Here is a 26940-nt window from a genome sequence, read left to right on the forward strand (position 1 = left end):
ATTTGTTTATTTATTTATTTTAGTTAAAAAGGGGCTTAGAAATAATATACTGCAGTTTCCTACTTTTATAGTAAGAAAACCAAGGCCTAGAGGGATTACTTACTTGCACAAATTTTTTTTATTATCAGCACAGATTTTTACTTGAATTCAAAATCATATGGTTATATCTAGAATAATATAATAATTAAAGCAAATATCATGGCTCTGAAACAGTTCTATATATGTCATTCTTTTGAAGTAAAAAAAAATTCCATAGTAAGAATGTATAAGGAAGGAAAAATATAAAAAACAAGTTTGCTGAGTATTAGAAGTTGTTACAAGAGGGACACACTAAAATAATATAACAGAGTCCAAATTATAAAACATGAAGCAAAGAGTTCTCTTGCTCTATCAACTCCTGGAAAATAAATCAGTAACCTCTGTAATGTAAGAATACCACCACTTGGTTAACAGGACAAACTTCCTCAGGGACACAGGTAGTAATTAACTATACTACCCCTTTTTCTGACTCCTTTCCTCACACCAATTTCTTTTCTTTAAGATAGGTTTCATCCTGTTGAAAAAAATATTTGTTTTTATTTGTAAAGTGGAGTAAATAAAAGCCTGATTGAAGTATGAAATGATGTAGTTGAAGATACTCAGGGATCAAACTTTTGAGAAAGGTCAGTCAGCTAGTTAACAGAGTACATCAGGGGCTTGCAAAGAAAAAAAATAAAATCAGATAATACATGTTTGCTAAATAGATAAAAAAATAAGCAATTAAAAATGGGTGAAGAACCCTAGAGTTTACTGGGACCTAGACAATCACAAGCAGACAGGTGACCTTTGACCCATTTACTTGGGGAGAGAGCTATAAGGATGCTCCAAGATAGAGTTTGGTTTTCATCAGTGTCCACAGACAAAGGGTAAATTCAGAAGGTCTCATAGAAACTGGTAGACGCAGGAAAAGTCTTTCTTTGGGTAACCCTTTGCACACATCACCGTGTAGACCTGATGGGCTTCACTCTCCGGAAGGACTGGGCTCTTTCTGATGGTGGCAGAGTCTTGCACTAACTCCAGATCCTTAGCCATGAGTGTTGCTCCAAATCTACCCTAATAGTTATTAGCAGATGGAACTCCATCCCTCACCCCAGGTACAGGGTTGTAAGTGTCACTTGACCAACACCATACTGAGATCATATTTAGGATTTTAGCCAACAGTTTTGGGTCAAGCCCTAACCTGATTCCAAGATTCATAGCTTCAGCAGTTCCAATCATCCTAGTAGTTAACAGCATGTTGTTGCAGGTCTTTGCAGTTGACCTGGTCCCTATGGCTCCCCAGTACACCACTTTGAAGCACATGCACCCCAACAACTCTTGGGCAGCAGCAAATTTATCTTTGACTCTTCCCACCATAAACGTGAGGTTCCCAGATGGAGCAGCTCCCATACCACCAGAAATGGGCATCCATGAAAACTGCTCTCATTTTCTCAACTTCTTCGGCCAATTCTTTTAAAACTGCAGGATCAATAGTACTGGAATCTATTAATAGTGAGCCTTTCTTCACTTTTCTTAGAATTTTATTTGCTCCAGAATAACTTTCTGTTGCATTGATACTGGTAAGCAACACTGTAATAATTCTGTCAGTTTTTTCCACTTCGTCTGCTGAGGAATACACTACCTCTTTGTACGCATCAGGGAACACATCATAAATAATGAATGGATAGCATGAGATTCTTTGCCATTGAATTCTCCATGTTGCCCTCTCAAATGAATCCAACTGGAGTCTTAGAAGCCACTGACCTAGAACACACCACTGCAAGGCTGGCCACTGCCAGGTGCTGACGGTGGCTCCAATACCAGAGTCTAGAGACAATTCCACAGATAGAGCCATAAGGAGCCTGACATGCTGCCCCAATCCCACCTCCCCAAGGTGACCTCCCCACTCCCGGCTTGCCCACTCACTACTTACACAAGCTATTAAAGGCAATATAATAGCAAAGCCTACTCACATCATTGTGTAGATTAAATTCTGTAAAGCCATTTGCAATCTACAAAGTGCTATATCAATATATGTTATATATTAATGTGTTACATATTATATATAATAATAAAACAGAATGTTTTGTTATTATTTATGACTTCATTAGAGTGAAGTCTAACTTGTTTAATATTCATTTTGAAAGAGAATAAATTATGACATATGAATTGATACAATTTCAATTTATATTCCTCTTATCCCCTACTGTTTGCCTCCTGCATCTACTGAGAACTTTTTTTAGTGTTTGGAGAGTTTCTTCGTAGCAACTTAGGGGATACAGTATTTTTTGATCATTTTAAACTATATTTTTAGAAGGAAATAAACTCTCTCTGGGTTTAAGATAATATAAAAATCAAAATCAATAGAGAATATATTAGTCTGGGATTGGTTTTGAAAGTTCTCATATAGATCAGGGGGTCAGAGCAGTGAATTGAGTCTCCTCTCCTTAATGGGTTTTCCCTTATATTATTTAAAGTACTCAAAGAGAATTAATCCTTGTTGTGGAGAACATTAAAGCAATGGATCAATTTTTCCCTCAAAGGAGCTTTCAAATAACCCATATGACCTTTGCCTTTTTGATTGTTCAAATCCTAAGATATCTTAGTGTGTCTCTTGAGGTTTCTTTTTTTCTTCTTCTTTTTCAGTATTTGTGTTAGGCGTTGGTTTTTGCCTGGGGCAAGAACCTAAGAGAGGAGAAATAGTAATGTTTTAAAAGCACAAGAATCTAATATGCATTTTTAAATCTAACAATTAAAAAGCTATTTTTTTTCTTAAGCAAAGAAGAATCTAGGGAGAAAATTTGAAGGACTTGAAAATTGCAAAAATTAAACTTCTATAAATATTTCAAAAAATGTTTCTATTCAAGTCTCTATTTGACCATGATCATGATCACTTTCCCTATTTTCCTGAAGAAATTTTTCATCAATTTTGCTTTACTTAATCAAGGAAATATATGTACATTCTTACAAATATGGACATATTCTTGCTCAAATCACTTTTCTAGCACTCATAAAAAGATACATTATTTCATTAAATCATCTGTCTAGATGCTTTTTCCATATTAGGAAGAAAAAAAAATCCTCTAGTTGATTGAAACTTGGCCAAACCTATTTATCCTGGTTTTAGAAAGATTACTAAGGTATTAATGTCAGATTTTTATTTCTAATCATAATTGAAGAGGTGATCTCAGTTATTCAGTTATTCAGTTCGATATTATTTAATTTCTAGTATTATTTTATTTTGCTTACTCTACATCCATGATGCCAGAGTGGAGAGTTTTGAGGCAATCAAGTACGATTTGAATAATGACAAGTCACATGGGGTTAACAGAGATTTTTTTTTTTTAAGATTTTCTTTATTTATTTGACAGAAAGAGACAGCGAGAGAGGGAACACAGCAGGGGGGAGTGGGAGAGGGAGAAGCAGGCCTCCCACCGAGCAGGGAGCCGGATGTGGGACTCGATCCCAGGACCCTGGGATCATGACCTGAGTTGAAGGCAGACACTTAACGACTGAGCCACCCAGGTGCCCCGGGGTTAACAGAGATTTTGACATTTTTGAGTGATTCCTTTTTCATTAGAAGTAACTTAAAAAAAGATAAACTTATTAAAATGACATAGCCCTTCTCAAAAATTATTTTTGAAATATTATATTTTCATACTTCCTATTTAAAAAAAATTCCAAATATGTTCATATGGAAATAGCAAAATTATGTTATTTTTACTTAAGATCCAGTTCATTAATCCCTTTGTGCTAAGAATTACTACTGTACCTATGCCACCTGCAAGACTGCCTTACTCAAAAGTCAGATCAATTTTTTTTAATTGGTAAACTTCCTTCTTCCTTGGGAAAACACACATAATATTCCATTATTAAACTTTTGAAGTCTTTATGATCTGCAGTGATGTCCACTTTCATTTCTGATATCGGTCATTTGTATCCTGTATTTTCTCAAACAGTTTGGCCAGAGGCAAAGTAATTATATGAATTGTATCAGTTTGGGTCCTCCTAAAAGCAAACACCAAGATGGGATTTGTTGCTCAAAGGATTTACTAAGGAGATGCCTGCAAAAGATAAAAGGGGAGGAGGGGACCGAAATCAACTGGGAAAACCTCCAGACCACATTGTAAATTTGACAGCTATGAAAAAAGGGGAAAAAAAAAAAAAAGGAAGAATTGGGTGGGGAAGACCCTCGGACACAGCACGGTTCTGAGGAAGTTTTGACCAGGGCACCTGGGTGGCTCTGTTGGTTCAGTGACTGCCTTTGGCTCAAGTCATGATCCTGATGTCCCAGGATCCAGTCCCACATCGGGATCCTAGCTCGGCGGGCAGTCTGCCTCTCTCTCTGACCCTTCCACCTCTCTCTCTCTCTCAAATAAATAAAGAAAATCGAAAGAAGAAAGAAAGAAAGAAAGAAAGAAAGAAAGAAAGAAAGAAAGAAAGAAAGAAAGAAAGAAAGAAAGAAAGAAAGAAAGAAAGAAAGAAAGAAAGAAAGAAAGAAAGAAAGAAAGAAAGAAAGAAAGAAAAGAAAGAAAGAAAGAAAAGAAAGAAAGAAAAGAAAGAAAGAAAAGAAAGAAAGAAAAGAAAGAAAGAAAAGAAAGAAAGAAAAGAAAGAAAGAAAAGAAAGAAAGAAAAGAAAGAAAAGAAAGAAAGAAAAGAAAGAGAAAGAGAAAGTTTTGACCGTAGCAATGGATTTCCACATTAGAGAAATCCTGTGTTGGGAATGGGCCAGGACTGATCCCTGGTGCCTTGTCTTTGAGTGGTGCCTGAGTGAATACCTACTAGTGGAGCTAAGACCATCAATCAATGGTACTCTTCACATGAAGTTTCTTTTGAAAGGGATCTGAGCAGAACACTTCCACGGGTATCATAGTCTATAGCTTGCATGAAGAAGAGACACATATTCATGCAGCTCTTCCATGGATCCTGTGTCTCTCTTCCCAAGAAGAAGCTGAGCAGAGTGAAGTTAGTAGAATAAATTATAGCACCTATACCAAGTTGGTCTTGGGGCCATAGCTGATACCTCATTTTTTAATTCCTACTGCATTCTGATCTCCCTTCATCCTCATCTATATGTTGGCAAGTCTTTGTGGCTCCCTAGGTGGCATGACTCTGATTCCTGTTCCCCCTTGTCATCATATTGCCTTCTTGGTCCAGGTTACTGTGCATGTTCATTTACCTTTATAAACAGGCAAGGGAAAACCAAGAAGCGTCCAGGTAGATCACTTGTGTTTTATATTTCTCTTAGTTTCCATTTGCAAAGCCAGTGCAACCTCCTTCTGTTGATCAGGACAAATTACTCTTTCTAAGATAGTAATTCTTTTCTCACCTGCTGTTCCTGGAAAACTAGAAGTCCAAACTTTCCTGCAGTGGTGGTATCTTTCAGTCCAAAGAAATCATCGCAGTATTCTCTAGAAAGAGGGTGACTGCTTTGTGGACTAAAATCGCTAACCCCCAGAGTTTTAGGTCAAGAAGCAAAAAGTCCTCAGTGGGTCATGAGGAGTGATGGCATCTGGGGCCACTCTTGTTTCCACTGATTAGTACCTGATCTCATGTATTCTTCCTATGGGGGAAACAGCTCCATATAGAGGTCTCCGATTTAATGTATATACTGCATCTTGAAGAATAATATACATTCTCTCAGAGCATTGCTTCTAAATTGTTGCTTTAGCTGTGCCTTCACTAGGCTATTCCAGTGCTCAGTGAGGTGATTGTTCTGTAGAGCGCATGGTCATGGAACCACTTCCACACCTCCTTATATGAATTTGGTCCTTGCTGGATGCTATATTATATGCAATTTCATACCTGTGGATCAGGTCTTTTGTAAACACCAGTATGTCAGTACTTGCTGAGGTTCTGCAGACGGATTAGAAAACCCATCTCCAGACGAGGTATCTTTGCCTGTGAGGAAAGAAAAAAACACTGAGCCTTATAGGATGAAAGGATCCCAATATAGTCAGTTTGCCACCAATGGGCTTGTTGGTCTCCTTGAGGAATAAAACCCCATGTCCCAGGACTCAGTGAAGGTCTCTGTCACTGGCAAGTTGGACATTTTGAGGCAGCAGTAGCTGGATAGGTAGATGATAGGTAAGTTAGACAGGCAAACCTTGGTAAGTGATATGCTGATGAGTTCATATGTAGCTTCCATCTTTGCCATGGTGGCAAGACTATGTGCCCGTTGTATTGTCCCATGGTGACTAATAACAAAGCAAGACCAGGGTCAGTTGTTCAAGTCATTTTGGTTGTTTAGTGCCCCTGCCATGGTGGATAATTTCTGGTAGGTATAAATGTGTGTCTGTTCACATGCCTTTAGCCCCAACCCCCTTGTCTTCATTCTTACCCTGTTCCTTCCAGACCCCAGACCAGCCAGTCTGGCCCATATGGGGTAAAACTATAAGTAATATTATTGTTAGTTCTAATGCTAATTATTTCTGGTCCTGTTTTCTCATATGAATAGAAAAGTACAAACACATTGGACAAATGAGCAACACATATAATGTCCTGGGGCCTTATTAATCTGCTCTAGCAACAGTGCAGCTTCTAGTAGAGGAGCTGCAGTTAGGGCCACAGTTTGGTTGAGTTTGTTGTAGTCTACGGTATTCTCTAAAATTCATTGAGTGTTCTATGGGTCACATGGAATTTTAAATGTAAACATGTAGGGATCAGCAACCCTGTATCCTTTATCTTCTTAATGGTAGCATTAATCTCTGTCATTCTCCTCATCCTGGGAGATATATGTGTTTATATATATTTTATATATTTTTTTAAATTAAATATTTACTTATTTATTTTTAAAGACTTTATTTATTTATTTAGAGAGAGGGAGTGAGAGCAGGGGGGAGGAGCAGAGGGTGAGAGAAAAGCAATCTGAAGCGGACTCTGTGCTGAATGTGGAGCCTGGTGCGGGGCCCCATCTCACCACCCTGAGATCATGACCTGAGCTGAAGCTAAGAGTTGGTTTCCTGTATCTTTTAAATGTCTGAATCACTGCATCAGTGAGGGCATTCCCTTCCACCAGTACATTTCTCCAAGTTAGAAGCTGTGAAATCTTCATTATCAGGCCATCAGTGCCGGGAACTCTCAGTACCACATATTCTTTTTTGTATGGGTCTTCTTTGCCAGCCAGCCAGAGAGAAAGCCGAGTCCCAAACTTCTATCTTACCTCTCATTTTCTTGCAGGACCGAAGGTATTACCTATGCTGAATGGGAATAACTATGTGAAAGTTTTATTGAGGGGAATGGTCATGAAAGATAAAGGAAGAGGGAGCAGGATAAGTTATTTAACTTTTAAAATTTATCAAAACCAGTTACATGGCCCCCACATGACCTATATTGGTAGTATAACATTTGCTCTTGAAAGAGTAATTATTATGCTCTTGTTAGATACAGTGTTCTATAAATATCAGCTAAGTCAAGTTACTTGGGAGTGTTTAAAGTTTCTGTCTTACTGGTTTTATTCTTGTTGTTCTGTAAACTGCTTAGAGAAGAATGTTAAAATCCTACCTGTTATGAAAAACTGCTGTACTCAGATTAGAATTCAAATCTATCATTGTCAGAAGCAGAAATTGGAAAAATAAATACAACAGAATATGTTGGTAATCAATATTAAAATGTAATGTAGTATAGAAATTAATAATATAGAAGCTAAAACATGGATCAAAAGTAAAATTTCAGAAGCAAATATCTAAAACAAAGCTAAACCGAACTCTTTAAAAATCATAGATACAGGAAGTTTGACATTGGTTTAACTCCATGCTTCTATATGAAAAAAAATCACTTTTCGTCTTAATGTAGTATAAATTATCACTTTTTAAGAGGGTGCCTTATTTAAAATTACTTAAAGCATACACAAATGCTCTCATAGAGAGGAAACAGAAAAATAGTTTCCTCTAAGAGAAAACATCGATGTGAAACTAAGAATGATTTTAAGAGAAAGATAAGGTTGTCTTGAAATCGCAAAAAATATTTAGTGGTTTATGTTCTCATTATCAAAGCAGTTAGACACTGATTTTATTACTTTCAGGGAGGGGACATTCCCTGCCTAAAGCACAATGTCTGATGTCTAATATATCATCCCTGTGAACTATCAGGATTACTATTGTAACATTTACAAATCTTACATTTTTGACCTTTTAAGCTAACCTAGATTTTTGTCTAGGGGCCTATAGAATAAATGTTAAGTATAGGTTTATGCAAATATACACATTAGTTGGCAAGTTAAATGTTAAAATGAGGGTGGAAAAAAGACCAAATCAAAGAAAATATGATAAAAATTGATCAAGCTTATAAAGTTGGATATATTTACTTTAGTTTTGTTATTTTTCTTAGGGTTAACTTGAGAATTATCATCATGTGAATAAATGTAGATGATTAATATCAGCAAATGTTAACATCTTAGAATACTTGATTTTATTAAGTTTGTGCTTAGTTTTTAAATGAAGAATGTATATTCTTCAATAGTAACATTAACTTTTGTCTTACATCTAAAGAAATAACACAATAGGTAATGTTTTGGAATATTACTTCCTTGCGGTAATTCAGTACATCAAGCAAATATCAAAGCTAAAGACTTCTTTTTCCACAGCAACATTCTACACTGAAACTTGGTAGAGGGAAAAATGTTCAAAAAATTATATATACTTTCATCATCAGTTTCATAGAAAAAAAGATTACTATTGAAATAATTGAAGAAATAAAAATCAATGAGAATAATAAAATCTTAGCTATTTTTTGCATTCCTAAGTACATTTTGGAATTTTTACTATAAAGAATTATGTAAGAATACTGATAAAAAATATTTCAAACTTTTGTGCTCGAGGAAAAGTTTTATGTATTCCCTTGTAATGCTTATCTGAGTTTTCTTCTATCGAAAATCCATAGATGTTTGGATGTTTTATTAAGGGCAAATCCAAACAGGAGAAGAAGAAAAGTGATGTTTAAGTGGATTGGAGGCATATTTAGATCAAAAGAAATTAAATTCTTCATATGTTGCTGACACCACCTCCTTCTGTAAAACTTAAATTCCACTTTAAAAAAAAATCTTATGGCCCTTACTGAATATAAATAGTAGCCAGTTTGATTTGTCATTGTAATATAATGGAAACTAAAATCCACAACATCAACAATAGGAATATGGGAAATATTATATCTTAACATATGAACAGAGAGCTACTAGGGTAGCATACATGCTTCATTTGTAATAAAAGTAAAGTATTAAGACAGAAAGGGATTTATTCTGTGGATTAGATGGCAGAGAGTCCTATCTGAGCTAAAAATAAACCTTAAATTCTTGGGAGATAATCTGGTGAGAAAAGAGTTTTGCATAAAAAGTGATATTCATTTGGCATTTGAAATAATTATTTGCTAAATTTATAAGTATGCCATGTATGAGCATAATAGATATTTCTCTCCTAATATGCAGTGTATATAATCTGCTCATATTTCATTTCCCTCATTACTAAATTAAGCAACAGAATAATTTACATTGAAATAAATAGAATAATTCTGGTTTTGCTGTTGTTGTTGAATAGCTGAAAGATACTAAAATTGAGTTGTTTTTATAAATGAATTTAATTTCCATTACTAAAAACTTTGGAAAAGGTTGCTTTCTGCTATATATATATATATATATATGTATATATACATATATATACATATATATATATATAGTATTTTATATCCTAAGTTGTTTTTATTTTATCAACTAGACTCCATAGTTAATTTTCCCAGCCCTTAACTTGGAAAAAAACTAGTCCCTGTTTGAATTAAGAATGCTGATGAATAATCTCAATTGCAGTGCTAGTTAATAAGTCATTTCTTGCTGAAGTAGACCATGTAAGGCTTAAAATCTTGTCTTTTGCATGATACATTATCATAAGGTCATATTCACCTTTTAAAAGATTGATGACACTACTCTGAAAGACACTAGTGGAGTTAGGTTTAGTTTTATGGCCAAACATTCTGATGTGACTTTCACCCAATCAAACACAGACACAAAGAGAAATGACTTCAAAATGATATAATGGAAAGACATTTCAAATTTGTGACCTAAAACAGTCACACTGATGCTACTTATATCATATTTCATGTGGAGGAGTTATATGTAAAATTGGTTGGCTCTACGAAAATCATAAATGTATCAAGGATATAATATTCTGATCTATGTTATTCAATTAAGCTTAGCAAGGACTACCTTTCCATTTTCATGACCAAATAAATCAAATAAATGGTACGTGGGAGTGCCTGCTTGGTCAATTTCTGCTACAAGTTTATTTGAATCTTTGTTAGTTTTAGAGAGCTCCTTTAGTTGGAAAAGTACCTTTCATAATCATGAACTAATCGGTAACCCTCTTATTTTTATAATTTTAAATTTTGAAAGGGATCATCTGGAAAAAATATCACTTTTAATAATCATGATAGAAATTCTATTATGCAAAGGTATTAATAAGTGAAAAAGCTGAGATAGCATCTTCTTATTAAAATAGCTCACCCTGTATGCAACTTTAATATATTTTTTCTCTCCTCGCCATGATTGAAGTTGGCAGTATTAAGACCAATTGTGCATAGGGCCAGCCAAATTAGCGACAGGAGGCAATTAGATTTGACCAGATCAACTGAGAATTTTCATAAATTTTTGTCAGTTTATAATAATGAATAAACCTGTATGAACATCCAAAGAAAAATGTTGACATGAGAAAAATATTTACATTTTAATATAGTGGAAATTTCCAATGAAATTATTCAAGCCTTGTTTCATCTTTTATATTTATTTTTGTATGGAAGACTGAAAAAGCTTCACAAACTAAAAATGTCTGTTGATATCTCCTGAGAATGAGAACTAGTGATTTCTAATTTTTCTAGGCACTGGTGTTCTGTTGGAAGACTTTATCCCATCACTTTCTTTCAGGTGAAGTAATTTTTGACCCAAGTAGAATATATTTGATGAATGTGCAAGTTAAATAATGAGAAATACAAATACTGTAAATATATGAGTTGTTTTCTCCCACGTACTTTATCAAACTCCACCATTTCTTATACTTGAAGGAAACTAAATAGAGTATTTTTTAATATTAAATTTTTGAAAGAGCAGACTGAAAAAAGAATCTTGATGCCTCTTCTTCTCTCTAACCATATGCCCAATCCACCAGTTAGATCTGTTACTGTACTTTTAAAGTACATCTCAACAAAATTTTTAGCGCCACCTTCACCACTAGCACCAAATAAAAAAACCACCATTGTCTCTTGCCAGGATACCTCAATACCTATCATCTGATCTTCTGGCTTCCTGTTTACTCAACTCACTTTGTACTTTCTTTTTCTTCTCTTTTAAAGATTTATTTACCTATTTGACAGGAGTAGGGGGAGGGATGGAGAGAGAGGGAGAAAGATAATCTCAAGCAGACTCTGCACTGAGCCTGGAGCCGGACACAGGGCTCAATCTCACAGCCCTGAGATCATGACCTGTGCTGAAATCAAGAGTTGGACACCTGACTGAGCCACCCTGGTGCCTTCCAACTTCACTTTTTAAATGGAAATAGAAATATGTTATCATTCAATGGTTTCCATCCTTCTCCATTTCCATCTAGAATAGGACTCAACATCCTTATTCTGTTCTACAAATCCTGTAAATTGAATTCTGGCTCACCTTAGACCTCTCCTTTCTTACCAATCTCCCTCTTCACTCCCTTGCTTTTTGCCTACAGACTCCCTCTATGTCTCCTGGACCTAACAAGTACACCCCCACATCTAGGCCTATGCAATTACCGTCTCCTTTGTCTGCTGCCTTCTTCATACTGGTTTCAGCTCAATTACCACCTTTCCTGAACATACTATCTAACATGGCAAACCCAGTCACTTTTGATTCTTTTAACTTATTTTTTTAAAGTTGTAACTGGTATTTCTTTATATGTGTATCTATTTATCTGCAAATTTTCTGTCTCCTCTTTGGTGAAGAGGGCATTTTTATTCTCTTCTGTTGCCCCAATTTCCCCAGCACCCAGACAGTACCTGAAACATAGTGTGTTCTCATAAAAAGTCAGTGAACTGAATGAATATGAATGACCAAGATGAGAAATAGTTCAAAGACTTCTGAAAATTAAAATGTATTGAATAATATTTTGAATCATTTAGGGATGACATTTCTAAGAGTATAAGTCAGTATTAATCAAGAATATTACAGGGACTTCAATTTTGGTGATCCCTTGTTATTCATGCAAAATATGAATGCTTAATATTTTATTGCCAATGTGTTTAACTCTGAATTGAAAGGTGTTTTCACAAAACTGTGAACTGCAACATTTATTTAAGCATGGTAAACTCAATATTATTCTCTTATATTTAGTAATGAAACAAGTATTTTCAAAAATTTAATACTAGTAATATGAAAGTTTTAGGGATATATGTTGTTCTTTGGAGCTATTCGAAATGAAAGTAAATGTATTCACCACTGTCTTATAACTGTTAGCATTCTGTGCTCTTCATTTAAAAGTATATGAAAAAATAATGTAAATTAAATCAAATACCTAAATTGTGGTAAAAAATACAAATTAGTAACTAGTCATGGGAAATTAATGTTGTCATACAAAATTGCTAGATAATACATTTTGTATGATAATGTTCTGCTCATTTAAGTATGAATATTTCCTAGAAAAATAAAAATAAAATTCTTACCAGCTGCTGATTAAATAACTTCTTTTCTTGAGTTTTTATTCATATTTTTGGACAAAAGCATCCCTGAAATTCTTTACATTTTTGTTAAAAAATTAGCATATTCTGAAAAATTAAAAGAAAAACATTTGGTTTATTGCTGTACATATGTTTTATTATATATAAACACTACCTTGGTAAAGGATTACATTGATAAAGTATTCTATTGTCTTACATAATAGACTTCAGAGAATCCTTGAATATTCATTTTAAGCATATGGTTACGCTTTCCAGATAATTCTGTGATCTATAAGCACTCCTGTTCCTTCAGTACTCTGACCACAGATTTTTTTTAATCATGGATAAGAATGATTTATCATCTCTAATCAGCACTCACAGCTAAACAAATATTAAAACTACATTTTTATACTTTATAACAGACTGGTTCAAAAATTATCTCAAAGACAAATCTAATTTGAGCAGCAGATTTTAAAAGATCTCCTGTGTTGGCATACTATGAGGAATTGTGAACATATTACACACTAAAAGTCAAGAAACAAATAACTCATACCATCAACTACATCAGTGGAGTACTTGCTGAGCCCTGAACATGCTGGGGAGTTATCAGGTTATATGAAAAAGGTTATTTACTCTCAAGAAAATTTCATGTTTGTTTTACATATTTTTTTTTACTTTCTCTTCAGAATGCATATGTAAATTTAAGAATGTTATGCAGATTGTATTTTTAAATTTTTAATTGAATTTTGTTTTTACGGACATGTATAGTGTCTCAGACTCAGTGATCACATACAGTAACATCTAAAGTCTGAAATGGGCAGTGGTGGGAATCTATAACTCTTATTTTAAATAAGAGTCTGAGGTATAGTGAGTCAGGTAATTATGCTAATGAGAGTGTTATAAGCCTGTTGGTTTTCCATGACGGTGTATGAATAACTCAGTTTTTGACAGGCCCCAGAGTGAAGAAATTTATTTAGGATTACTTAGTTATTGATCAGCTTTGGAATCAGGGGTTTTTGATAACTTTGCCATATTGCCAGTTACTGGTTACTAACAATTTAGGTAATAATGATACAACGCTAATATTCTGAATTAGACATTTCTGGATTTCCCAGGTTAGACAATAAAACAATAGACCTAAAAGGACACTGTTTTTTGACAAAATTTGAGATGAGTCTCATCATAATACATAACTTTAATGTGTTTACATGAGTAATAAAGATTAATAAGACATACTATACTCCACTTGTTTTTAATAAATATGGGACCGGTAAGATGATAAATTAAATATGCATTATTTTCCAAGGATTTTTATTTTCTTGACAAAATTTATAGGAAAAATATATACTCCTTTTTCTTTTCTTTTTTTTTCTTTTTTTTTTTTTTTGACAGAGAGAGACACAGTGAGAGCGGGAACACAAGCAGGGGGAGTGGGAGAGGGAGAAGCAGGCTTCCCGCGGAGCAGGGAGCCCGATGTGGGGCTCGATCCCAGGACCTTGGGATCATGACCTGAGCCGAAGGCAGATGCTTAACAACTGAGCCACCCAGGCGCCCCACTCCTTTATTCTTATTTAAGAAAAAAAGGTTTCCTTTTCCTGCTCACTGTTTTTTCATTGAACATTGTTTAAAATGATGTTTAAAATTATATCTCCATATAAGGAAAACTTGGAAAACAATGAAATGCATTTTTTTTCCAGTGTATTCTATTCAAACCAGGGCCAATTGCCTAACTTCACTTAGATTCAAGGCATAAAAAGTACAGTATTACTTTCTCCATAAAAGGAATACATATTTCAAGTTTTTGGGTAAATATTTAAAAGCATCTCTGGAAACACAGGCTCAGTATCAGAATTACTGGAATATTTACTCAAAGTTAATGGAAAGGCTTTTAAAATACGATATGTACTTAAAATATATATAAATATATACAAATCCCTACAGACATATGGCTCCTTAAAAATATTTATATTTATATTATATCCTTATTTCATTTTGAAGAGAAAAATTTGTTCATTTAGACTCAAATATTCATTGTGTCTATATGAGAGAAGATCTATGCCAGGCACTATAGTTAATGATTTTATTAAATATACATGCCCCCTGACTTCAGGAAGCTTGCAGATTAATTAAAAAAAAAAAGACAAATGATCTTTAACAAATGCATGATTACAAAAGTACAAATTATCTGCTCTGAAACAAAACTAAAAGTGTTATAAGACATTACAATGGTAGGTCTAATTTTATATGGAGTCAAGAAAAGCATTTTCAAGGAGGTAACATTTAATTTGAGAAAGGGTTGGTGGAATGAGGAGCCAGAAGGAATATCAGGGAAGAACATATATGAAAGCTGTGAGTATGGCTGAGGAGGGAAGGCAGAGAGAGAGAGAGAGAGAGAGAGAGAGAGAGAAAGAGCCTGGAAAAAAAGAGGAAGATCAGTGGGGCTGCAGTGTAAACATTGAGAAAGAGGGGAAGAATGACACTAGATAAAGTTGAAGAGGTTAAAAAGATGAGATGATGCCAAGTTTTCCAGTGGAGAATACTCTGTTGTGGCAGGACCCAGTAAAGAGAGTGAAGCAGGAACACAATTTTATTGGTACTAGAAGTAAGCAAGTACAGATGGAGAGACTACTCAGGATGTTTGTGGCTATGGCAAAAACCCAGAAGCCATGATGGCAACTCGGAGTAGGGTATCAGTAGTGAACATGGAGGGAAGCAGAAGAAGCAAGGATATAAGTGTGTGTGTGTGTGTGTGTGTGTGTGTGTGTGTTTAGAGAATTAATTTAATCTGTTTACCTATATTCCACTGATCTAAAGCATAACTATGTAGAGTTAGATCAACTAAAAGATGGAAGAAAAAACAAGTATGGTTTTAAAGTGAATTTGGGAATGACATTAAGATGCTTACCTACTTTAGGTGGACCATAGATTATCAGCTTTCAAGCAGTCAATTCATTAACTAAAGACTTTTTAGTTATAAAATTCACCCTATCAGGCACCTGGGTGGCTTAGTCAGTTAAGCATCTGCCTTCAGCTCAGGTCATGATTCCGGGATCCTGGGATTGAGTCCTGCATTGAGCTCTCTGCTCACCAGAGAGTCTGCTTCTCCTTCTACCCTTCCCTCTGCTCATGATCTCTCCCTCTCTCCCTCTCAAATAAATAAATTAAAAAATAAATAAAATAAAATTCACCCTATCTACAAAGTAAAACCAAACTGCTTTTTCAGGTGTATGACTAAAGATAGTAAGTCTAGTAGAATCTAATCAGACTTCCTTCTGGAATATTCAGGTGATTAAACCAAATACATTGAGGAATGGGAAAGTAATAAAGTCATACCTTTATACCTTTACAGGGGTGTGTGTGTGTGTGTGTGTGTGTGTATGACAGAGAGAAAGAGAGATGGAGAGAATAATTGATAATATCCTTTAACTGATTACTGTAGAAATAGTCACACACATACTAAAGAGTTTTAATAAGATACTCAGCTAATATTTCGTTATTCACTGTAATAAGAATGCTGAAGATCAACAGAAGGAAATAAAGTTGAATACTGCTTTAAATGTGAAATAATGTTATATGCATTGCAAGTACAAAGTAACATGAATGATATTAAACAGGTCACCTGTAGACATTAAAAGATTTCCTTTTGCAAGATTAACTCGATTAACTCATCAATAAATTATAAATAGAGCTAACTGGATTATTTTTAAGGAACAAACAAGGAGATAAACACTTTAGAATCAATACAGGTAATTAAACCTGTTACATGTTACAGTCATTAGTTTCATAGTTTAATAGATTACAGAAACTTCTATTGGAGCCAAATCAAATGTGCCTGTTAGTAACAATGAGTAATAATAAAGTACAAGGCTATGTAACAGAAACAAATGAAGTGTAAAGTAAAATAATAGAGGAACATGACAAGTTAATTTTTTTGTTTTTGCTATGCAATGTTCTTGGAATAAAATACATCATAAATAAAAATTTACTTTTATATGTGCTAATTTCATGGACGAAAACATAATGAATAGATCAGATGATCTGCTTTATAAAGTTTTTTTTTCTTATCAAACACAGATTCCACAGCCTTCATGTAGCAAGCATATCATTCATATTATATGAAATAATTAGGTCAGCCACAAATGATCCCCTTTAAACTGAGCACTTTTCGAAACTCTGTTTTATATTTCTTCTCATGTAATAAAGAGGCTATTTATTCACTATTTTACTAAAAATATGGAACTCTTCCTCAAAATATGCCTGTCTGAATCTTTAGCTTCTAAACTGTTTGCTTTTGATCTATTTCATGCAACTTTATTTAAGTGATTAATAATAATTATACTAAAAAATTGAATAAACCAATACAACCATTAGACGAAATAATCAGCAAACATTTGGGAGACACTAAATGCAGCAACAGAATCTGGTATCCAAAGAAATAGGACTAATAAAGCAAACAGAAAATTCTGTATTAGTAATGTAATAACCTTATTATAGAATTTATAAAGATTTAAATAGTCAAAATGGTATCTATCAAACAGGAATGGATGCTGTGAAAAAGAAATAATGCCTGTTCTTTTATTTTTAAATTTATTCATAACCAAATCTGTTCTGAAGGGGATTAATATGAGTTGGTTTTGCGTTTTCTTATAGCCCTTTACCTCTGCCTCCCCTGTCACACAGAACTCTCTTGACTTTGCAATGATGGTCAGGCACGGGGCTCACATCCCCACTACACAGCAAGCTCTTTGAGGGCACGTCGACAGTGTTGTCTTTGCATCTTCAACCGTATCTGGATAGGAGTTGACAATATGGACAAATAGGAAGAGTAGGCGTTTTTTTAGCCAGTTTATCTAAGAGTTTTCTAAAAAGTCCCAAGTCAAGGGGATAAAAAAAAGATATCCAAAGTAGAGCTGAGGTCAAGAGCCGAGAAATCCTAGTTCATGTGTAAACTTCAGTCGCCAGGATCAATGTAAGTGGGTGGTGTGGCATGGAAGTAGAGAAAGAGGATCAGGAGAATGAAGGAAAGATCAAGGTAAGAACAAGAGGGTCGGCCAGCCAAATCATTCCTTGGCAGCCTTTCTGCTGCTAGGACATATGGCAGCGCAGGTGGTCTGCTGTAAGGTACGACAAGAGACCACAGAGAGTTCCTGACTCCTCACGAGTGCTTATTAGCTGGATAAGCTAGAAAAGAATATCTGTAGTCTACCATGCCTGTTATTTTAAAACTAAATTTAGTCTTCCTCCCCTTAACAAAATATATTATTAAGTTAAATAGGGAAGAAGACCCTAACTAAGGTCAAATTTGTTAGTTGAAAGATAGTCAAGAAATTTTCCTAGCACATAGAGTTAGAGACAGATAGATAAGAAGTAGAAATGACAAGTTAAAAGGAAGAGTAGAAATATTCATCAGTTCCAGTATTTATTGGTCTAATAGGAGTTCCAGATGGAGATACAGAGAAACCAGAGAAGACATTCATCAGTCATCCGGCTCACAAATATGTGTGCCTACTTTCTTCCCTTCAGTGAATTGTGTCAGTGATCATAAGGGAGACCCCTTCCTTAGAGAAAGCAGATGGACAATAATCATAGAAAAGTAATCAGATAATTCAGATACATATAAGTATTAAATTAATAGATAAAACCCATAATGTAATAGAGAAAGATAGTGTTGGGGATGGTGTAGCTGGAATTGCTTGATATAAGACTGTCAACACTGTGAATGACATTGGAATTAAATTATATATATATATATATTTATATATATAGAAAGGGGATTTTTTTATTTTTTTAAGATTTTATTTATTTATTTGAGAGAGAGAGACACAGCGAGAGAGGGAACACAAGCAGGGGCAGTGGGAGAGGGAGAAGCAGGCTTCCTGCTGAGCAGGGAGCCCGATGCAGGGCTCGATCCCAGGGCCCTGGGATCATGACCTGAGCCAAAGGCAGACGCTTAACGACTGAGCCACCCAGGCGCCCCTAGAAAGGGGATTGTAATGTGAAATCTAGAACAGATCAGATCAGCAAATAATAAGAAGATCTCTAAAAAGAATGAGGTTGGCATGTTTGGGAGAATGAGAAACAGTGGTCTGGGAGTGGCAGGGCATTATTGAATGGGAAATTTTGGACTGGCCTAAGGAGATAAGATCTTATTTGGGTTGCAATGGGAAGTCTTAGGAGGATTTGGGCTTTAGGTTTTAAAAAGATTGGATTCTGTTTCACAAGAATCATTTTCCTTGGTAAGTAGAAATGCTATTATAGCTTAAGTGAGCAAAACTGAAGAGGATCGGTTCAAGTAAGAGATGATGGTGTCTGGCAAGTGCAAGTTGCCTGTGGGCAGTACAGAGATGGGATCTTCTTAGCTTATCCCCACCACCTATCACTGCAGGGTCAGGTGTCTGAAGACATACCACTTTTTGATTGTCTTATTCGGTTGGTCATCCATTGGCACTAATTGTTTTGATTGTATAGACTGTATTTTAGTTTGCATTTACAAGTTACCAATTTTTCTAGCATGTATCTGTAGACATTTGGCCTAAAGTTTACACAGGAAAAATTTTTTAGCAAAAATATGTATGTCAGATAATTTTGTCATTCAATTTTTGCTCAGAAACAGAAGTTAGAAAATGAAAAACGAATCTCAGAGAATGGAATGGTACGTTAATCATCAACTGAACATTTTAATTTTTTTAAAGATTTATTTGAGAGACAGAGAGAATGAGAGAGGGAGCATGAGAGGGGGGAGGGTCAGAGGGAGAAGCTGACTGCCCGCCGAGCAGGGAAACCCATGTGGGACTCAGTGCCGGGACTCCAGGATCATGCATGATCTGATGCGAAAGGCAGTACCTTAACCAACTGAGCCACAGAGGCGCCCCAATTGAACATTTTTAAATGGAACATTTTACTACCATTACCCAATTTATTTTATTTTTTTATTTTTATTTTTTTAAAGATTTTATTTATTTGACAGAGAGAGGCACAGTGAGAGAGGGAACACAAGCAGGGAGAGTGGGAGAGGGAGAAGCAGGCTTCCCGCAGAGCAGGGAGCCCGATGCGGGGTTCAATCCCAGGACCCTGGGATCATGACCTGAGCCGAACCAACCAATTTAAAGTGATTCCTATTTCTGTTATAAGAAGATTTATTTGAATCTGTATACATCATGAAGAACTTTAATAAAATTTCACAATTTTGGCTAATGTCATATGTCATTAAAGTGAACAAGGAAGTGCACTGAAATTGCGTATAAAAGATTAATAAATTGTATTACTTTTAAATATCATTACTAAAGAACCTGAGAAAAATATGCAATTCTTTGGAGCCCATGCATGGCCAGTAGCTAATTTTTCAAGTTTATTGTGTCAGAGTTGTGCTTTCTGGATTTCAAAAGCAATGAGTTTGACATAAATGAATGGCATTAAGTTTGGGTAAATGTTTTTAAAGAATTTATTGAAACCAAGAACAAGGAGAAATTCAACTTTTCAGTTGATACATACATTGCTTTTCAAAAAGAAAGTTAAAATCTTAGCATAAAATACTTCTTTATTTCTTTTTTATTTTTAGTTTTTTTATTATGTTATGTTAATCACCATACATTATATCATTAGTTTTTGATGTAGTGTTCCATGGTTCATTGTTTGTGCATAACACCCAGTACTCCACGCATTATGTGCCCTCTTTAATACCCATCACCAGGCTAACCCATCCCCCCACCCCCCTCCCCTCTAGAACCCTCAGGTTGTTTCTCAGAGTCCATAGTCTTTCATGGTTCATCTCCCCCTCCGATTTCCCCCCTTCAGTTTTCCCTTCCTGCTATCATCTTCTTCTTCTTCTTTTTTTTTTTTTTAAACATGTAATGTATTATTTGTGTCAGAGGTACAGGTCTGTGATGTATCAGTCTTACACAATTCACAGCGCTCACCATAGCACATACCCTCCCCAATGTCCATCACCCAGCCACCCCATCCCTCCCACCCCCCACCACTCCAGCAACACTCAGTTTGTTTCCTGAGATTAAGAATTCCTCATATCAGTGAGGTCATATGATACATGTCTTTCTCTGATTGACTCCAAAATACCTCTTTATTTCTGATTAATGCAAATTTAGGCCTTAGTTCAGAGCATATCCCGTCTCTCTCCTCTTTTTAGATAACACTGAAAAGTATGCCTTTGTTTAGGGAATTATTAATGAAAATGCCAACTTATCTACTCTGTGAAAGGGGTCCAAAATACAGTGACCCAAATAACGAAAAATGTATTTCATCATCATTTAGCATTGGGAAGGGAGGAAGGTCATTACTTGGCACAGTGACTTCCTTTCTCAATATGTGACTTCAGTTTTGGAGACTAATGGACTCAGTACCTTTTTATCTCTCAAATATTTTTGCATATATACTTCATTTTTTGAAAATTTCAGTTGATTCTCAGCTTCTGTCCTTGTATCCTAGAGATAACATTTTAGGCTGAACAGATCAGTACTAAGATATAAAATAATTATTTTAACAAAGTTAGGTGTCCAAATACTTTTACATGACTTATTTGGAGATGGCTAACTATATTTATATTACCCATAGATATTTCTGTTAAAGTATTTGTTGTGTAATATATCCTCCTCATAAATTGATCAAACACAGATTTACTATAAATTAAGTAGTAAAATTTCAATATGCCAACTGCTTAATACAGAGTTAAATGTTCCTAAAATGTCAGATATATCTCTATATACTTAGATATACGTGTGTGTGTATTCTAATTGCTCATACATGTATAAGCATACATATATATTCTCCACTTACTATAATTTCATAGAAATAATATGCTTTCTGGGTGCCTGGGTGGCTTAGTTGGTTAAGCGACTGCCTTTGGCTCCGGTCATGATCCTGGAGTCCCGGGATCGAGTCCTGCATCGGGCTCCCTGCTCGGCGGGGAGTCTGCTTCTCCCTCTCACCCTCCCCCCCTCATGTGCTCTCTCTCTCTCACATAAATAAATAAAATCTTAAAAAAAAGAAATAATATGCTTTCATTAAATAACAGTTAAAAGTACAGAAATAAGATAAAAAGCTAATATTCTTTTTCATATGTCTTTCTCTTTTCCCTAATCCTGATTCAAAAGTCCTCTTCAGAGGACTTTCTTTGCAACCAACAGTTTTGTATGTATACTACCAATATCTTTACATATCTTTAAATATGTTTCTGTTTGTGTGTGTATAAACTGCATGGTTTTCCTTTGTCATTTCCTACTATGGAAATCATACTGTCATATGAAACTTTTTAAAAAAATGTAAGGTGCCTTGGATGCCTTTTATTTTAGTACACATAATTTCCTTTTTTTGATTATTTAGAAATGTCTTAAAATTAACAATTGCACGTGGTAAAGAAAAATAAATAAGCCATGCAAAACTTAAGCCGTATATAACCTTCTCTTGAACTACTATTAATAGTTTTCAGTATTTCCAGTATAAGACAGTATTTTATTACATTTTATTTTTTTATTAATATGTTATGTTAATCACTTATATTACATTTTAACTTGATTTTAGTTTCATTTAAAAATGTAACATGGAATGCTCCTTATTCTTTGTAAGACTGCTGAAAATATGTCATTAACTGGAAGTAACATTGTTATTTAAGCAATCCACTATAATGGGAGTATTTTTTCAAGTTATTTTGTAATTAAAAATGGTGTTTTAATGAACATGTGTATATACATCCATATTTTAAATGCATTTATCTGGTTTAACTTAAGGGCTTTTTAAACTTGAGTTTTTAGCACTATCACAGAATTTTTAGATGGATCACATTTGATATAGTGAAATCTAAATCCTCCTTTATAGATAAGGGAACTCTGGTTTTCCAATATCATACAGTAATATCACTGACACCAGAAAAAAACATTTTTTTTCCTCTTGGAATTACTTCTATATTTTTCTGCTTTATAAATTCACATTTGTTGATCGGGAGGTCAACTTTGGACCTATGACAATCCAACATCCTGCCAAGTTTAACTTGCTTCATACTTGGAGCAGTGATTTTGCTCTGCAGATTTTTTTCCTAAGTTTTTCAATTCTGAAATTATAAACTCTGCTCATCCCTAATTACTGTACCCTCATCAATCCTTATCCTATGCAGATTTATTTTCATTTATTACCTTCTCTGCAGATTTTATTTCATTTATTACCTTGAATTACTTATTTATTTTTGTTATATATTTACTTATTTTATTTTTTTGTTCATGTTCCTTTTTCTTCACTTAGAATACAAGTGTCAAGGTGTCATGAAGAAACTGATATTTGTCTTTAATCTGCAGGGATAGCTCTAGCATTTAAAATGATGCCTAACATGGAAGGCACTTAAATATTTATTGAACAAATCCTTTTCTGCCTTTTTTACTGATACAAGAAACATTTTCCTTTCATTTGTCACAAAAGTTATCATACACTGTATCATGTACCCATTATTATTATTTTTAGATGCTTTCCTGGGAGTCCTATGGCTAAATGAAAGGAACACATTTCATTTATATGTACTCTTTGCTCTTTTGCTTTTTTTGTTTTTCTCTGCTGGGCAATTGGAATGTGGTTTTGGTCAAAATTTTTTTTTATTTTCAGGCTTGGGCATTTTCTCCTATTATATTTATGAGCACTTCTTCCCATTCTATATATTCCTTTTATTTCTATTTATTTACTTTCTGGGAGACCATATTTTGCTTTTTGCACTTAAACTCCTTTCTCTTACGTTTTCTTTCATTCCTTCGATACCTTTGTCTTTTGGCTTTCTGACCTTGGAGCCTTCTTTGGTGTTTTATTTTTATTATTTTTGCTTTCATTATATTTTAGTTACCAAAATTTTTATCTTGTCTTTTGAATATTCTTTTTTTTTTTTTGGTAGCTGTCCTTCCTTATGTTTTGGATGCACTATTTTCTCTAACCTGAAAATCTTGAGCAGAATTTTCTTCAATCATTATTATTCCCTGAATTATCATTGTTTCATCCATGGTTAATTTTGGTTCTAAATTTTGTATTTTTATTCCTTTTCTTTCTTCAGTTGTTTTATGATCCTTGGTTGTTGGTTTGTATTTGTGAGAGAATGAGAAGATGGGTTAGTATAGACAGTTGCGAGGCATTTCTTCTCTTTTGGGTAGGTTCACTTCTCTTCCAGATTCCTCTGAATGGGATGTGAGTCCTCTATACATAAGTCAGGGGTTTCAGCAGACAGGATTCACTTTAGTGCACAAGTTCCTGTTAGTCAACACATGTACTATGCTCAGAGAAGTTTTACATCTTGCTCTAACGCTCTCACTAGGAATGTTAGCCAGACTCTGACAACTTTTTAGAATGCAAAATTTCTTTTTACTTTAGGAGACAGCAACACTTCTGCTCTTCTCTCAGAATGTGTGGTGCTGATGGTGATATCGGATATTTGGCCCGGTTGTTCCAAATGTGATTACTTTGGTTACTGTCCTATGTCTCATCCCCACTCTCTGGACGTGCACCATCCAAGTTTGGAGACATTCTGAAGCTGCTCAGGGAAGGCCTTTCAGTGTTGAGAACCATAATCTTCTCCTCTCCTCCCCTGTCACAGGCTCCTTTGTCACACCATTCGCAACACCTACAGATACTCTTACCTCAGGGTTATTGTGGTTATATCAGGGCTATCTCTACTCCATTTTGATTATGCTGCTCCACTTCCAGTGAAATTTTGGGAGAAAGGAGTGAACATATGTATGCCTAGGCATCATCTTACCTTGGAAGACATGAATCTCTTTTATATTTTGCCTTAATGTGCTTTTCTTAAAGTACTTGATCAGTCAAACAATGCTTCAAATCTATTTTCAAATGATTGAAATTGTAAATATCAGTCAAAGACTCTATGACAATGAGATTTTTTCCCCCTCAGTTTTAGAGGTATCCAACATACTGTTTTCTACATAATTCTTTCTGAATATTAAAATCTATTAAAATTTTATGTAAGTCCACTTTAAATCTAAATGGTCTATAGTTTCTTCTATTTCTCAATAGTTTCAGCCTTATCCCATTATTCCTAACTCTAATGAAAATATAGTGTCTATTTATTAGCAATATTTTTAAATAACTACTGATAGTTTTAATTTATTTCATACTATTATATTTTATGTAAAATGATCTGCTTACATGCGTCAGAACAAAAATGCTAGTGTCTTATGTGGAACCATATTAATTATACAATAGGTTCTTGGGGCAACACAGGGGTAGTGATTGATTCTTATAAGACAGTCCTTAAAAGAATGTTGTGGCAAACTGCAAGGGAGTTTGAGCTTCTGTTTTTCACTTTTAGCATTTTACCACACTTATTTTGGGTTGCTGATATCTATAACGAACAGGGTTTAGTTCTACATTTTTTTCCACGGAGAAGAGATTTGATAATAATTTATTTTCTAAAGTCAATTGTCTGTTATAGCTTTAGTGATTTTTCTGTGGGCCTGGCTATTACAAATTGCTGGGAACTAGGTGGAAACGTTGTGCTTGATGTTGTTTCCATAGATTTTATGCTTAATTTTTCTGTAGAAAAATGAACACAAGCTTTTCAAATGGCCGTATCTTGCTCAAATGTGTTTTTAGGACCTAACTCTAAAGCTCTCCAGTACTTTGGCTCACCATCAAGAGTAGAGCTGTGAGCAGCAATTCCATAATATAGTATTGCTTTTGTTATTTTATGACAATCTGCAGGCACTCAGGAGAACCGGATTGGCAATTCATATAATTCTACCACATAATGCAAATTTCCTTGAACTACAAGATAGCATTTGTCTTAGTAGTAACATGAAAGTGAACACCAAGTACTGTAGAAAAGCCAGTGATTTATGATCCATGGGAATGATTCTGCCCCACCGGCTGGTTAAGTGTGGGACTTTAGCAGCTATAAAGCATAAATCTACCGTCTATGAGGCTGCTCAGTTTTATTACTATTTTTCTAACTTGAGAGTTTTCCTGTTGGGGATAGAACCACCTTGTCTCATCATTTATTACTCATGATTAAAGCTTTTGTTACAGCATGAGTCTGCATACGGTGGTATTAGAATTTCCTAGTTGTACAAGGGATAACTTGCATCGATTCTCTCAGGCTCTCTCGTTCCCTCTTTTATAGTTTAAGGAAGGAGGCTGGTGGTAAAAGGAAGTAGATCAGTACAAGATTCAGGGACATGAAGAGTCCAATTCTGAGAAATTGGAGAATAACGCAAAGAAAACCTGAGGTACTTTTGACAACAAGAGAAAACAAATCAAAACTTTCAAAGGTGATGGGAAAAGCAAAGAGTAAGAAAGGAGTCCTAATATAATTCTTCTTAAAGGTAGGAAAAAAAGGAAACAAAGGGAAAAGAGATGAGATCTCTTTTGAGATCTCATTCATCTTTTTGAGATGAAACACTGAATGTGAGGAACAACAGTTGAGTCCTTTCTTGCATACAGTTAATGTCTTTTTCTAGCTAGTTATTTTTACTCCTGATTTATTTTTCTTCCACTTCTGGTCTATTCCTGGCAATTTATTTGTGCAATCATACAGCTTCTTTATTTATTTCATCAAAGAGGAAAATGCATTTCTTGTCTGTATAACCTTCTGCTTCACAAATGAACGATGTGTATGTACGTGTGTTTGTGCAATTGTCCTGTAGGTACTAATACTTTTCAGATTGGCATTTTGAGTCTTGTAGAGTCTGGTGCAGAGATGTTCTATCCTAAAGATCGCTATATGTTACTCCACAGTCGCTATTAGCTTTAACTAGAAATAATCTCCTGGAATGGGCAAATCACAAGGTGGGTGTCAATGGTTAATACCAAAGTGGAACTAACGTTCACTTTCAGCAGGTTTAGTGGTTTTCTCTGCATGAGCATCAGGACGCCAGCAGTCTTTGGTAGAAAAGTTTTCTTACAGGAGTCTGGTGGCCTATGTTCTACTCCAGCTTCACGACTTGCTCGTTCTGTGACTTGGAGCATGTCCCTTTATTATCTTATCCCATTCTTCCCCCAATCTGGAAAGGACAAATAAAGTCTCCCCAGTTGCCAGATACTGCTATTAGGAGTACAAAGAGAAATACATTCGAGAGCCTGGACAGACTACTTGATACCGAGAAATGTAAGGAATCATCCTCAGTGTGGGAGACTATCACATATGCACAGAATTATATCTTTTTTAGATTTTATATAATATGAAGGAGTGTTTTCTTTGGTTACAGTATTCTATAAGAGGATTTCCTACTAGATTCTTCTGCTATTGATATAACATTACAATAA

General features: G+C 34.8%; 1 pseudogene; it reads right to left on the reverse strand.

Annotated features, from left to right (window-relative positions):
• Nucleotides 1-921: 921 nt before the first annotated feature.
• On the reverse strand, nucleotides 922-26643 carry LOC113925495 (annotated as a pseudogene).
• Between the last annotated feature and the right edge of the window lie 297 nt (nucleotides 26644-26940).

This window comes from Zalophus californianus, chromosome 2 (assembly GCF_009762305.2).
Source record: "Zalophus californianus isolate mZalCal1 chromosome 2, mZalCal1.pri.v2, whole genome shotgun sequence".
NCBI lineage: Eukaryota > Metazoa > Chordata > Mammalia > Carnivora > Otariidae > Zalophus > Zalophus californianus.